The sequence below is a fragment of the Lolium rigidum genome, chromosome 2 (genome assembly GCF_022539505.1).
Source record: "Lolium rigidum isolate FL_2022 chromosome 2, APGP_CSIRO_Lrig_0.1, whole genome shotgun sequence".
Classification (NCBI taxonomy): domain Eukaryota; kingdom Viridiplantae; phylum Streptophyta; class Magnoliopsida; order Poales; family Poaceae; genus Lolium; species Lolium rigidum.
In genome coordinates, this window is record NC_061509.1 from 35974438 (window position 1) to 35990525 (window position 16088).

General features: G+C 47.9%; 1 long non-coding RNA gene across 3 annotated transcripts; it reads left to right on the forward strand.

The window, feature by feature from the left end:
* Nucleotides 1-12282: 12282 nt before the first annotated feature.
* LOC124686230 lies at nucleotides 12283-14425 on the forward strand. 3 transcript variants are annotated; one of them, XR_006997760.1, is made up of 5 exons: nucleotides 12283-12772; nucleotides 12893-12971; nucleotides 13355-13495; nucleotides 13599-13799; nucleotides 13893-14425. It is a non-coding gene; the product is annotated as an uncharacterized LOC124686230 (long non-coding RNA). The 3 variants fall into 3 exon arrangements; XR_006997761.1 differs by having other exon boundaries at nucleotides 13603-13799; XR_006997762.1 differs by having other exon boundaries at nucleotides 12283-12767.
* The last annotated feature ends 1663 nt before the right edge of the window (nucleotides 14426-16088 follow it).

Consider the following 16088-nt stretch of genomic DNA (forward strand, 5'->3'; position numbering starts at 1 on the left):
CATGTCCCTTTTATGCTCTCCAGTTCGTCCATCTTGTACTGCCACCTGAATTTCATTCGGCTTCTATCTGGCAACAGACCCTCTGCATAGTACCAATTGTTCAAAGTAACACAGGTATGTACCTCAGTAGCTAGCTTGCCTCACACCTGTGCTCAATTTGCCTGCTTCTACATAAATATATAACCTAGCCCTATTTATTGCCCGTGCTTGCATTTCAGTCTATACAGGAAGTCATGAACAGATTGGCGACTGGTTGAGAAATTAATCTGGAGATTGTTGAAGAATTGACTGTAAATCTTAAGCCTGAAATGAAATTAATCTAGTGGCTTGAGATCGGTGGATCCGACCAATTAATCATGCGAATTGAGGTATTTTTTACACTTACCAATAATGTTTAATTCCTTTCGCTATGCATCATCTGTAGTAATACTTTGGTTAATGTTTACGTTGGCAGTGTCAATACTTATTTTTCATCTTGTATGTGTATCTTTTTACATACTACTATGCATGCTCAACTACTTGAGTTAACAAAAATGCTCAACTGTCCTTGCATGAGTGTTGCAACTTATGATCATCTCACTGCGGTGCACATATGCAGGTTATCAAGGCGGACACCATTGATGTGGCCATCGAAATAATTCTTGTTGAACTTGAGGCAGATACTACAAGCACTAGAGAGAATGCCATTTATTTTGATGGCTGGGATGGGCTTGGGGCATCAGCTGTTCTGCAAGCTGTTGCCGAACGCCTCACAATATCAAATGACTTTTCGACGAGGCCCACAGGGCTGCAGTTTGATAAAATTATCCAAATTGACTGCTCAAAGTGGGAGAGCAGAAGAGCAATGCAGAGGGAAATCTCAGAGCAGCTGAAGCTTTCCAACTGGGTGATGGAGATGTTTGACAAACAAGACGAGGATGATGATTTTAACGGGTTAGACCAGAGCTCCTGCAGTGAGATAGCACAAGTTGCCAGAGAGATCTATAAAACCACACAGAATCACAAATTCTTGGTGATCTTACACAATGGTAGCAATGAGGAGATTGATATATTTAAATTTGGTCTCTACATATATGGATATGCCAATAGCAAGATGCTCTGGACTTTCCAAGGGAGGTTTCGTCTTGACCACAAGATGATAGAGAATATGAAGAAGAGCACATCAAGTGATGTCATTCTTTCAGCTTCAAGAGATCGGCGAGATCTGCAGGAGCTTTGGTCTTATCTAGTTGGCCATGAGGCTGCACAAGTTTCTTGCAATAAGCATGGCCACATCATCATTGATCTGACGATTGCTGCTGAGTGTGTCTTGTATATGCTGAAACAATGCTCCACCGGCTCTCACATTGTTGACTACGACTGGGCTGTCCACACCAGTAACTATTGGGTGTGCGATGGAATCATCGCACTAACAGACATTGACAAAGCATGGCAAGTTGACGATGTTCTGCAGCGTGAGGTGCGTTTGTTGGGCATTGACAACAGGCTTAATGTCGGCGAGTCAACAATAATTCCTTCTTCTCACCTGGTGAGGTCTAGGGAATACATGCCATACTGGATTTCAACGGCAACTTGTGGATTTGTGCTGAGCCCCACTGGTATTATGCCCAAGAACATGTTTCGGCACTCGCACCAGCTTGGAGTGCTCAATTCAGCTTCTCATCGCCTCCATTTCTCTGTTGCCACAGTCTGAGATTCCTATGGCTTGAGCACTGCCAAGACCTCCTTACAAGAACAAGCACCACGGATCATTACCAGACAGATTCAGACAAGGAGGAGTTGGACAACAACATCACAATGTCATGGGAATGTTTCCAAAAATTGTGGGTGCTTGACCTGCGCTACACAGACTATGATCAGATCTTGTCTACACGGGTGATGGATCTCATGATCCAGCTCAGGGAGTTAACCGTGATGGGAGCCAAGAACTGGGACATGAGCCATTTACGGGGACGGCTGTGTAACATTCGCAAGCTCCAGGTAACAAAGTCCACATGCTACTTCAACAATGATGTGTTCACAGTGATGGAAATCATGGAGCTTCTTGATTTCTCGGGTAATACCATCAGACAAGGCATGGCAAGCTTATCTGGGCCTGCAAGCAACAGTAGCCTTGAGACTGTCATGGTTGATGGATGTGATGGGTTAAAAATGATCTCCTTTAGGGGCTGCAAAGAGTTGAAGAACATGTTCTTGAAAGGATTGTTGGGGAGTCTCGAGGAGCTGGATCTCTCAGGCACAAAAGTAAAAACCGTCGATCTTCGAGGAGTACAATCCAAACACCTCAAGCGGATCATCCTGCTGGGTTGCAAGAAGCTCCGTGCATGTGTACTAGGGAAAATTTGGCCAGAGGTGCTGCGGATCGACACCACCTCAACATCAACATCAACTGACGGAAGGGAAGCATCACACTCACATCCATATGGTGATCGATCCCTCCAGAAGCAGAAAGAATAAATGTTGAAGTATGGGTGGCAGATTTCTCTCATGGATGCAAGGCTCCTTAGGTGGTTTTCTAAATTGGAAGGTTTAATAAGCAATGTACATCTTGATATATGTACTGCACACACTCTTGGTGGTAGCAACGTCCAAGGAACAAGCATTGACAAACTGGTGCAAGTCCAACCGCATTCAAGTACCTTAATAAATTCCAGGTACGGAGATGCCTTGATAGATGTCCCAGTTGCAGAGATAATGATGTGGGATTGCCCCAAGATACCAATAGGGAGGTCCAGGAAGAGATGTATCATAATAGAGATAATCATGCAAGGGCAGGGCAATGAACTTTTGGAGGATGCTCCTGGTGGTTTGTTATTTCCTGATTTTATATTTAATGCGGTGAAGTCACTGCACGTGTACGATAACTCGTCCATCACCAGCATCCCTGAACCTTCTCACGGATCAGCATGGAACTGGATAGGATGGTGCAGGATTGAGAGATGCCCCAAGATACACACGGCCTTCATTGTTCCCCAGGGAGGTGATGAGGACAGGTTTGGGGGTCTACAGACATTCTGGGCATCCCAGCTCCTCTCTGCATGCTTTATTTGGGACAACCAAGTTGAATGTTACTTCACATACCTGAACTTCTTGCACCTGGACTACTGCCCAAGGCTCGTACATGTACATGTGCTCCCCTTTTTCATATTTGTGACAAACATCGTCTTGCGTTCACTAGAGACCCTCGAGATATTGTACTGTGGTGACCTGAAGGAGGTATTCCCTTTGGACTCATAGCTTCAAGGGAAGGATGTAGTTGAAGTGCCCAATTTGAGGCACATCCACCTGCATGAGCTCCCCAGTTTGCAGCGAATCTGTGGGCGTAGGATGTCTGCTCCTAACCTTGAGACATTTTTTCGAAATGAAGCGAGGATGATGATGCCTCTATACTAGAGCTTATTCTTATAGGAGGGGATTTTATTTTGCCAAGATTCTCACATGAAAAGAGTAAATGTTGATACGGTAACCATAGAAATTTCCTATTCAACGATGTCATTAACAGTCTGGATCTTAGAGAGATTTCAATGATTGGCAGGCAGTTCACTTGGGTATATAGCCTTTCAAAGACACATACGAGAAGTTGAACCGTGTACTTATGGACACAAACAAGGGATCTAAATTTCCACTGGTCACGGTACGGGCCCTTGCGCGTATTGAGACCTTGTCGGACCATGCTCCTATAATACTAACCACGGGAACACCAGCGTGTAAAAGTCATTTCAAGTTTGAACATAGTTGGCTACATCGTGAAGTTTTTTTTTGATATGGTTAAAATGGCATGGGAGAGACCAGTGGCCCGCCATAATTCTATCCAAAAGGAGCGCAATGCGTAAACACCTTGGAGGATAAAAGATGCACATATATGGGCAGCATGAAAAAAAGATAAGCTTCACTTATCATCCATTATTGATGAGGTAGAGGCTATTGCAGAAGTTCGAACAATATCCACGCAAGAGATTAAACTTAAAAGTCAATCCATTAGACACATTACTAGTCTTTTACGAGAAGAGGAATTCAAATAGTACCAACCACTGGCGAAGCGCCTTGGAGGGCTGCGACCCACCCCCTTCTAAAAACAACGCACAACGCACGCACTTCTCTAGGCATGTTCTCTGGTTCCATCGACAGTCATTTGTTTCCGTGTTGCCAATCAACCACAACGGAGCGCAGGAAGAAAGAGACCTCCATCTCACATCCCGACTTTACTTCCCATCTCAATACATTGATGATTCTTGGTTGTGCGATGGGATGTGTCATGTTCGGCAGAGCTTAAATATAAACACTAGCACTAGGTTACTCCTTGGGGCTTGGGACATCGGTGGAGACGGAGACAGGCTCGCCATTGTTTACAAATGGAACTCGAAGTCTAGAAGAGTCATGTTCGGCAACGCCCCCGAGCATCTAGGCGCGTGTGGGAGGCCACGCTGTGCCAGTCTCTCTCCCATTCAGCATTTGTCGAGGCAGGCCAGACAAACAAAGAACTTCACCTTAGGCGGCGTCCAGGATTTCAAGTTAAACTTCCAGGAACCTGAGATGACCGCCCCCTGGAAGAGGGTGTCATAGCAGGAGCCAGCTGAGTACTGGTCATCCGTCGTCCAACGCCAAATCAGCCTGTCCGGGGCCGCCGATAGTTGGACGTCTCACGGTTGAGGGTGATTTCGCGGAGTGGTGTCGGTTATCATGCTCACGGCATGGTGGATCTGGAAGCATCGGAACGCGGTAGTCTTTAACAACGTGCGACCCTCCGTGATATCCTTGTTCAACGACTTAGTGGCCGAGACGCGGCTATGGGCGGACGCGGGAGCCCGAGGGGTGCGCCAACTACTCCCCTAGATTATCCTTTTTCCTCTTTCTTGGGTCGAGTTGTATGGCGTGTTGTGTCCGTACTCGGGCTTGTACATACTCTTCTTTTTCTATCAATGCATCGAAACGCAAGGCTTTTGCGTTTTCGCGAAAAAAGTCTAGAAGAGTGTGAAAATTGTCCTTATATGTAAATCCTATCTGAATCAAGAAATCATTGCAGAATATTTTCCCTCCCTTACTCGCTAGGTCAAGTCCCGTGCATAGAACTTGTATTTCAAACTTGAAAATCAGCTCTTGTAATAATGAATATAATTTGAATTTGCAGCAAAATTTGGGTGCATAGCTAAAAAAAATCTCGTCACGCTCCGCCACTGGTACCAACGGTCAACTCAAATAGAAGATACTTTCATAGTGTTGCAACTGGCAGACGCAGGAGGAAACACATTCATTCCCTTGTACATGGCGAGGTATGATTGTAAACAATAGACAAGACAATATTGGGGGATACCTCAACGCACACAGCGTGGGATCCTGGTTTTTATATATATATAGACATCAACAGACGTACAGAGGTCAAGTACATGTTAGATTACAATTAGACTACGTTACGTATTCTGACAGCCCCCTCAATCTCAACTAGGGACATGTTGAGATTGCGTTTGCACTCATCAAAGAGAGGAAGAGGTAGAGGTTTAGTAAATATATCCGCAAGCTGATCCTTCGAAGACACAAACCGAACTTGCAGAAGTTTCCGAGCAACCCTCTCACGGACAAAGTGAAAGTCAATTTCAATATGCTTTGTTCGTGCATGAAAGACTGGATTCGTCGAGAGATATGTAGCTCCAATGTTGTCACACCACAACACAGGTGGAGACCGTTGTCGAACACCAAGTTCTTTCAACAAAGCCTCAATCCAAATGACCTCAGCAGTCGCATTAGCAACAGCCTTATACTCAGCTTCTGTAGAGGAGCGAGAGACTGTAGCTTGTTTGCGAGCACTCCACGCAACTAAGTTACCTCCATAGAACACAGCAAAGCCCCCCGTGGATCGACGATCATCCACATCTCCAGCCCAATCAGCATCAGAGAAAGCAGAGATGGCAGGAGACATGGAGGGGCGGAGAAGCAAACCATGACCAATAGTGTGCTTCACAAAGCGAAGAATTCTCTTGACAGCAGCAAGATGTTCTTCAGTAGGAGAGTGCAAAAACTGACAGACTCGGTTGACCGAGAAAGATATATCTGGTCTGGTCATTGTAAGGTATTGAAGCCCGCCAACAATACTTCGATAATCTGTAGCATCATCAGATCCAAGCAATGGGCTGTCCAATTGAAAAATTTTGGTGGTGGCAGACATAGGAGTAGTCACGGGCTTGCACTTGAGAAGGCCAGCTCGCTTAAGCAAGTCTATGGCATACTTGTGTTGAGTAATACGAAGGCCAGCGGAGGACCGAGCCACCTCAAGCCCAAGGAAGTAATGGAGAGCCCCAAGGTCCTTGACAGCAAATGCTTGACGGAGTCCAAGAACCAATCGATCAATGGCCATAGACTGTGAGCTGAGCACAATAATGTCGTCGACATATACCAGAAGATAGGTAGTAACATCAGGGCGCTGGCAAATAAATAGAGACGTGTCAGCAGTGGATGGTACAAACCCATGCTGACGAAGAACAGCACCCAGACGAGCATGCCAGGCTCGAGGAGCCTGTTTAAGGCCATATAGCGCCTTTTCCAATCTGCACAAGTGGTGAGGCCGCTGAGGATCCTCAAAACCAGGAGGTTGCCGCATAAACACCTCCTCTTCAAGAACTCCATGTAGAAACGCATTTTGGACATCCAACTGACGGAGAAACCAGCCACGGGAGACAGCAAGAGAGAGCAACAGACTACTGGGCTGAAGGTGTCTTCATAATCGAGACCATATCGCTGTTTAAATCCCTTGGCGACCAATCTAGCTTTGTATCTTTCCACTTGGCCATTAGCATGTCGCTTTACTTTGAAAATCCACTTAGAATCAATGACATTGACACCAGATGATGGTGGAACAAGACGCCAGGTGTTGTTACGAAGCAAGGCCTCAAACTCTTGCTCCATTGCTGTACGCCAGTGAGGAACACCAAGAGCAGCCCGAAAATGATGCGGTTGCGAGTGAGGGTCAGCAGCAGCATCAGCCATACACGCTGCTAACCAGGCAACAGTGCCATCTGTCCGTTGTTTGGGTTGACGCACACCTCGCAAGAGGCGAGTAACCGGGCGCATAGGATCCGGCTGCACAGGAGCAGCCGGTGGAGCGGTCGGTGCAGGGGAGCCGGGCACAGATCCCGAAGACGATCCTGCTGACTCGGCAGACATGTCTGTTGGTGCAGGGGAGGATGACGGGGTCACGGAGTCCGAGACGGTCGGCGACACGGTCGGAGAAGCCGAGCCTGCAGGAGTAGCCGGCTCGTACGTGAGCCGGAGTTGATCTCCAGAGCCACGCACTGGAGGGGCCGTGCGGTGCACTGGACCGGGCGTAGACGGAGAGCCATGCGGAGGCGTCGCCTGCATGTGATCGACGTCCGTCGGAGGCGACGACGACGCAGGAGAGGAGGAGGTGTCCTCAGACGATGAAGGGGATTCAGAGAGCACCTCAAGGCGAGCACCGCGACCAATACCTGCACCATGATTAGGAAGCAAAACAGGAGCATGCGCAATATCTTCAAATTGGTCAAGCGAGGTGGGTAAAGACGAGGACAGAGATGGAGATGTGGAGGTAGGCAAGGCAGAAAAAGGGAACAAATTCTCATCGAAGACAACATCACGACTAATATAGACACGATTAGTGGGAACATGGAGACACTTGTACCCTTTATGAAGTGGACTATATCCCAAGAATACACATTTTTTGGAACGAAACTCAAGTTTATGCTTGTTATATGGGCGAAGGTTGGGCCAACACGCACACCCAAAGACCTTGAAGAAGGTGTAATCAGGAACTTCACCCAACAAACGTTCAAGAGGAGTTTGCATATTAATAACTCGAGTAGGCATGCGATTAATGAGGAAACAAGCAGTGGTGAAGGCATCACTCCAATAGCAAAAAGGAAGAGATGCATGGGCAAGAAGGGTAATGCCTGTTTCAACAATGTGACGGTGCTTGCGCTCAGCACTGCCATTCTGCTGGTGGGTGTGAGGACATGAAACTCGATGGGTAATACCAAGTTGTTGAAAGAACTCATTTAACTTAACATACTCACCCCCCCAATCAGATTGGACATGTTTAATTTTGTAACCTAGAAGGCGTTCAACATGAGCTTGATACTGACGAAACACCTCAAAGACATCACTTTTGCGTTTAATCAAATAAAGCCAAGTAAAGCGACTATAAGCATCCACAAAACTGACATAATAAGTGTGACCACTGACAGATGGCTGGGCAGGACCCCAGACATCAGAATAAATAAGTTCCAAAGGAGAATTTATTACATGAGTGGAAATAGGAAAAGGTAGCTGATGACTTTTGCCCTGTTGACAGGCATCACACACGGACACTAATTTATTGGACTCAGACGGTAACTGATGATGATGAAGTACATGGTGCACAATCTGCATAGCTGGATGACCTAGGCGAGCATGCCACTGAGTAGACGAAGCTTTAAGAGCGCTGAAGACTTGTTTAAGACATGTGTTGTTGAGTGGAGCGTCAAGTGTGTAGAGGCCACCACGAACCCGGCCTCTAAGCAGAATGGCCCCCGTGAGCAGGTCCTTTACAAAAAGACTATTAGGATGAAACTCAATGTAGACACGATTATCATAAGTAAATCGACGAACAGAGAGTAGATTTTTAGTGACAGTAGGAACATGTAAGACATTACGAAGGTGTAGGTGCCTAGATGAAGGAGTGGGAATAAGAGCTTGACCAATATGAGAAATACGCATACCTTCCCCGTTGGCCGTGTGAACTTGCTCCTGTCCCCGGTACGGCTCCTTCATGTGCAGCTTCTCAAGTTGACCGGTGAGATGGTCGGTGGCGCCCGTATCAGCATACCACGTTGGATCCACAGGGAGGGTCGAGGTCTGACCCTGTGGCGCGTGATAGGCAGTGTTGGCCTGAGCAAGTTGGCGCTCAAGATAGCGGCCATCATTACCAACACCAAGGAACGAGCGCTGAAAACGCTTGAAGCAGCGCGCAGCGAGATGACCAGCTTCATCGCAGAGTTGACAGTGGGGCCGCGGGCTAGTGCCACGGCCATAGGAGCCACCTCCAGTGCCTCCTGGAGCAGGAGGACGAGACCCCGACCCAGCCCCAGAGGGCGGACGGTAGGTGGAGGGCGGCGGAGTCGGTGCAGCGGGGCGAGGAGGCTTGTACCCGCCTGTTTTCGCAGCATTGGCGGAGTGGACACCTCCGACGACAGTAGAGCGGCGTGCTTCCTTGCGTTGCTCGGTGGACATCAGTCGAGCATATAGATCATGCTCAGGGATCGGGATAGTGCGATCCTGAACAACTTCGGCCAGAGAGTCATAGTCCTCATCAAGACCATGAAAAACGGCGGAGACGAATTCCTCGGGACGGAGGGGTTGGCCGATCGACGCAAGCGTGTCGGTGATCGTCTTCACCTTGTTGTAGTAGACAGACATGGGCTGGTTCAGCTTGTGAGTCTCGCGCAACTGATCACGCAGTTGAGTAGATCGCGCCGAAGACTGAGCAGCGAAGCTGTTCTCGATGGTGATCCACGCCTCCCGCGAGGTTTTGGCGAACATGATCATGCTGCCGACCTCGATGGACGAAGAGGAGAGGAAGGCGTTCAGGATCGCCTGATCTTGTTGGATCCAGGCCGCATAGGCCGGGTTGATGACCTGGCCGGCGGGAGCAGAGTCCGTCGCAGGGACGGCGACATGAGAGGGAGGACATGGGAAGGTGCCCTCGACATAGCCATGCAGCAGGTGGCTCTGAAGTTGAGACACAACCTGCGCGCGCCAGAACAGATGATTGGCGGCGGCAAGCTTGACGGTGATCTGATTGCCGAAGTGGATCGGCGACGGGGCAGTGGTCAACGCGGTCGCGGACAGCGGCAGCGCCGAGGAGGGAAGAAGGGCGGCGAGGGCAGAGCTCGTAGATGCAACGGAAGAACCCATGACGGCGGCAGCGGCGATCTAGGCGGCGGCGGCTAGGGTTTAGAACCAGGGTCTGGCTGATACCATGTAAACAATAGACAAGACAATATTGGGGGATACCTCAACGCACACAGCGTGGGATCCTGGCTTTTATATATATATAGACATCAACAGACGTACAGAGGTCAAGTACATGTTAGATTACAATTAGACTACGTTACGTATTCTGACAATGATTGAAGGCCATGAGCAACTCAAATCGTATATTATAAATTATTATAAAGGCATAATATTTTTAAGTGAGAGGCGGCGTTTCCATCGACAACGAGACTCGTACGATGATTTTGTCAATTTCAAGACTTGTTGGATCAATTTCTTGGTCCCAGTCTCTCGGAGGTGCTTATAAAGGCAGGATGTGCGTTTGTATCTTTATAGGGGTGAGTGTATATAACTATTTGTGAGCGTTTATATTTGTACTATGTTTGGAAAAAAAAACCCAGAAATCAGGACAATTATTGTTGACCCAAATCTGAGAAGGGGAGCCCATAATGACCAAAATCATTTTGGAAAAATATACCGGACTTATGAAATGAAAAAAAAAATGTTTCGATAGCAGGTAGACATGCACCACTCGAGGTACTAGTAAAATTCATATACAAGATGCAGGATTTTGGTCAGGAGATGGAGACAGAGACGCTAGCACAAGAGCAACTCGCTGAATCCTCGTCCTTATTTCTATAAGCACCCGAACAAGCGTCTCTGCATTGTACATGGCCTTATTAGCTAGGAAAATATTTTCGTGTTTTGTAAGCGAGATGCTAGGTCGATCTCCAAGAACTGCCCGTCGCACTTTTGCATGTGCATATCCTTCGTCTTCAGGTCAAGGACAATGAGGTCATAAAAAGAAAAACGTGGCCTACGTATCCGGAGCAACACCACATCGCCGGTCCTTTTCCCGAAGCCCTGAAACACAATGGGTACGTCAGGGCCGGCGCCGGGAGGGAAGTCAGGGTCCACCAACCGGAACTTTTCCTCCATGTTGATCACGGCCTCCAGCGCCCAACCACGGCCACCATCTGCTGACGCCGGGAGCTGTAGCCACACGGAGATCACGAAGCCTTTAATGCCGAATAGTTTCAGAAGTTCACCGTCCGACGATGTTGCCAAGAGGAGCTCGTTAAAAATGCTGGTGGTGGGCGGTGGCTTCACCGAGCCCGTCTTCCGTGTGCCCAAGCTGTAGCTTAGGATTTCGGTACGTGTGACGCCTCCCAGCCAGTGGATGACGCCGCCGCGGAGGACGGCAGGGTCACGATCCTGTGTGACGAAGGTCCACCAGCGATCTTCGTCCTCGACATACGTGAGAGGCCCCCAGGTGCCACAGGACGAGGCCGTCTGCACTGTGATGCTGCGTCCGTAGAAATCAGCGACGAGCAGCATGAAGGAGCAGCCGATGCCGTCGGCCGCGGTGAGCAGGACGTACTCGTGGTCACGCACCGGGTTGCTCTTGATAACCGGCTGACGGGAGTGGAAGGTGCGTGCGCCGGTCATGGGGTCGTAGACGCACATGTCGGAGCAGCGCTTGAACTTGGGTCGGTTCCTCAAGTTCCGGCGGAGGAGGAGGACCAGGCCGCGGCGGGACGCCACGGGTCTGTATTCCTCGAGGAGGCTGCCGGCCTTCTTGCGCGCCATGACGCGCGCGCGCCAGAGGTGGTCGCGGCAGAAGGATGCGGCGACGGCCGTGGACGGGTGGACTAGGGTTGGGGGATTGCCGCTGTAGGTGCGAAGATAGGCGAGGATGCAGGGAGCGGCTTGCCGGCCGACGTCGTCGCGGCGGAGGAAAGAAGGGCAGAGGACGTCGCGGCGCAGCAGCTTGCAGGTGGCGGCGAAACGGACGAGGGTGCCGGGATCGGAGCGCGCGACGATCTCGAGCATCAGCTCTGCCGGCAGCGTCCACGCAATCGGAGTCTCCGCCGCCGCCGCGCATGTGTTTCCTCGTCGGCGTTTGCATGGAGCCATGGCGTGCGCGTGTGGCGGTAAGGGCCGACGATTACTTTGGATGTATAATAGCTGCAAGCGATCGATCCGCTTGTGTGGCCGTCGTTAGGTATAATTTCAAAGAAATAAGGTAAGGTGAAGTTGAGTCAGATAAGGAAACGATTTCTGAATCAGAGCCGGTGCCAGTGCCGAAACTAGAAACCACTGATGGCAATGTTAAAAGGAAAACGCAAATTCTAACTCTAGGTTGACCTCGTTCTTTGCTTCCAGCGAGGTCACACTGTCAACCACACGATTGTGTACGGACCGCGCGGATGGAGCAATGCCTCGTGGCAAAAACAAATCCCGATTACCCCGTTCCCAATTTCACCTACCTTCGTGTCTTCTCACCTTATCCCCATCTCCACCGCAGTCCGCAGCAATCACAGCTACCCTCCCCGCCTATTTGCGCCGCCGTGTGAGAGATCTCGCCGGCGGCTCCCACCGCAACAATCGCAGCACAGACAGCCCACGCCACGACCCTCGAATCCCCATTCCAGCAGCAGGTTTCCGGTCCAGCACGCCGCCCCCTTGCACAACCACTAGCTGATCCGCGACACGGCACCGGAGGCGGCCTTCACCGTGAGGCGGTACCAGACTACCAGCTTCCTGCGTGGTCTGTCGGGATCTCGTCCTCGTTCCACAAGGGACTCGTGGACCAGCAATACAAGGCCCTGGCGAGTATGAGTCGCCTGGTGACCGGGGGCCCGCCGACTACATCGTTGCGCTCTTCGAGTCCCCGGCTACTTCCTCGCGCCGCCGGACAGATCCTTATTCCCCCGGCTACATCCTCTTGTTTCCGGGCTACATCCTCGCTTCACCGGTGACATCCTGTGGTAAGGTATATGTTCTGAAAAGTTTCAAGTACCTGGAAGCAGTAGAATGCTTAGTTCTTTCCAATGAGCAAGTGTTACATGTAAAAACCATATGCAGTACCTTATCACTTCTTCTTTAACTGCAGATGGACACAATGAAGTAGAGTTTGGGATGTCATGGTGTGCTGGATCTGGAGGGGCATGCTATAACATTCCTATTTTGAGGTATCCACAATTCATTTTGATCCACATATGTACAGCACATGCAGATACATAATTCACTTGCCATCATTTGAAATGCTCAAAGGGTTGTCTGGTTGCTACTTGAAAACTGATTGCCTACTTTGTGATAAATTGTGATGCAATTTGTGTACCACTCTTGATAAAAAAATGTCCCTCATCTTTAGCTGTACTCATTGAGTTCATTCCCCTAAGGTGGATACTCAATTATCTTTCTCTCTTCCTATTTTAATTATCATGTCTTGTACCGAGTGACTACTCAATATACTGTTTTTATAGAAAGTTTAAATGTAACATACTGAACTTTAGCCACTCAATTTACTATTTTTATAGAAAGTTTTAATGTAACGTACTGAACTTGTATCCAGCTGATGCAGAAACAGCCAGGCTTTGAGAAGAGGAGGGACTTGTATCTCCTTTACCACTACCTGAATCACTACAACCTTTTCAGCTCTTGGTACCGCTCATCAGCTATGTCCATAATTGAAAACTACTTGTGGATGTTGAAGGTATAACCACTCGTTTCTCCAAGAACAAATACATGGTGTGAACAGAAAATAAAACAATGCACATATATATTTAATTCCTGCCTGACCTCATTCTGGCTAAAAGCAAGGTGGCGAGAGACGGAAGATCGCTTGCAACCATCATCCAGGGTGAAGGCTCACCTCCGGTACCTGTAGGGACAGGGCAACATCAGTTCGTTGGTGGCGGTGCTGGTGTCCCTCCCTACTAGACAGAACAGCTCGCTGCTGTTCCCGTTTGGCCTCTACGCCAAGCAGCTCTCCGTCACTCTTTCACCACCACACATCCGTACGTACCTTCTTCCTCCTTCCTCCTTCCTCTGCCCGCCCAAGATTTTATTTCTCACCCTGCCTCATTGACTAAGGCATGTGGCTGTACCAGATCAAGCCGTTTGTGAACCACAAGCCCTTCCACCAACAGGATCCCGCCAATCATTGCCTTGCGGAGACTTCCATGACCGAGCCACCACTGCTGCCATCACCACGCAGCTCCGTTACTGGAGGACCGGTGACTTGCCGCTACTCGCGGGGTCGCCGCACCTCGACCTTGTCGAGGGCCTCTAGACCATCTGTGTCGCTGGCAGCTCCTTCCTCTGCCATGGGTTCGCAATCCACATGTATGTAGTACTACTCAAACTGATCTGCGCGTACTACCAGTAGTGTGTACTACTACTCAATCTGCCTCTGCTTATGCATTTGTACTGATGTCAAAGCTCATATGACCGTTTGTACGATGTGGTTACTGTAATGCTTTTTGTAGATGTAACTCCAGCTTTTTGTTGTGTGTCAGATTCCATATCCTGTTTCTAGATGTAATCAAATGTTTTAATTTTGACTAGATGGGAGGTTTTAGGTTCTGTCCTATATGTAATATGATGCCTTTGTGCTTTGATAAACAATATGCGTCCTTTTGTATTAGATGTAATTTTCAAGGGTGGGATTTGTACCTAAAACGGAGAAAGAGTGTGTCATATTTATATGTTATTTTTTTACACTGATAGAAATGTATTTTTGGGGATTGAATGAATACTGTAGGTGTTGTCACACATATAGATGTATTTTTTGTGGGATGGGATTTTTTTAGTTCTTTCATTATGAGGTACAATGTTAATTGAATTACAGCGATGTAACTTGTTGGGGATGGTAGTTTATTTTATCATCAATGTAACTGACTGGGATGCTAGTTAAATTACTGCGATGTAATGGTAGTTCATTTTTATCACCAACGTAACTCACCAGGATGTTAGTGGAATTATTGTGATGTAACGGTATTTTATTTTTATCATCAATGTAACTCATCTGCGATGTAACTAACCTGGGATGGCATGGTAGTTATTTTTATTTACCAATGTAACTTGCAAGGATGGTAGCGAAATTACTGCGATGTAACTCACCCAGGATGGTAGTCTATTATTATTGTCAATGTAACTCATGGAATGTTTTTGAAATTATTATGATGTAACTCACCTAGGATGGAAGTGAAATTATGCCGACACGAAAGTTGGCAGAGAATGTGACCGATAGGTGTCTGAAATGGCAACAGACAAGCTAGGGTAAAAAAAAAGGAAAAACGTGATTTGGCTTCCCAGGAATTGGAGGTTGGCACCGAGGTGCTCTTTTTGGAAAGAGGCGGGAAGATGATCTTTCCTTAATTAGAAAGGACAAAGACTGGTCGGGTGACCTCGGTGTAAGGTAATTTCGAGGTCGACCTCGATGTAGTCTGGCCCAAAGGAAAAACCCACTGATGGCTATCGTCCGGTCATGGTACAAAATTGGTTTGTATGTTTCATCTTTTGTTTCAACGTATGTAATATTTTTCTCGAATATTTTTTCCAATAGCCTTTTCAAGTCGCGACTCGCGAATCTTTTAAACCTCTTGAGAAGTTGGAAGGCCTAGTATACGGCGATTTCTCTTTTGCTAGGCCCAGCACTAAAAAACCAACTTTTTTTTTACGATTACGAGGTTTATTTGAAGAGGAAATTGCATCCTGTAACCACAGCATTTCTCCCTTTTTTTTCTACCCCAAGCTTTGCAACATTTCGAAATCAGGAAATTGCAACGAGGAGCGAGGTGCTATTAGAGAACAATTAGCGATTTGGATTTGCGAATTATTATAGAGAATTCCTTGGTCGAATGGAAGGAATTAGAAGACGAGGACACTTTTCTCTGCGTATGCATTTTGTAATATTTATTTCCAGTACTAACATTTTTCTCTAACTTATCCAACATTATAGGAAAACGTGTGTAACATTGGTGCAATCTCTACGTTGCATACGTACAAAATCAGTGTAGCACTTTGCCCATACTAACACATCAAAAATTATGTACACATGTAACAAATCGCAATGTGGTATGTAACATCGACAAAAAAATCCTAGGAGAGTTGATTTTTCCCAACATTCATGGAGGTGCCCATGTCCGATTCGAGTTTGCCTTGAACAATCTATCACGCCATAGGTCCGGTGCCGCTAGATCGGGTAAACCGACCAACTTCGGTGTTCGGTCGGTGGTGGAGCTCCAGGTTGGAAAAGGAGCATAAAGACATGGTGTTGGGTGCAGGGCTTGAGGGGAGGCGCC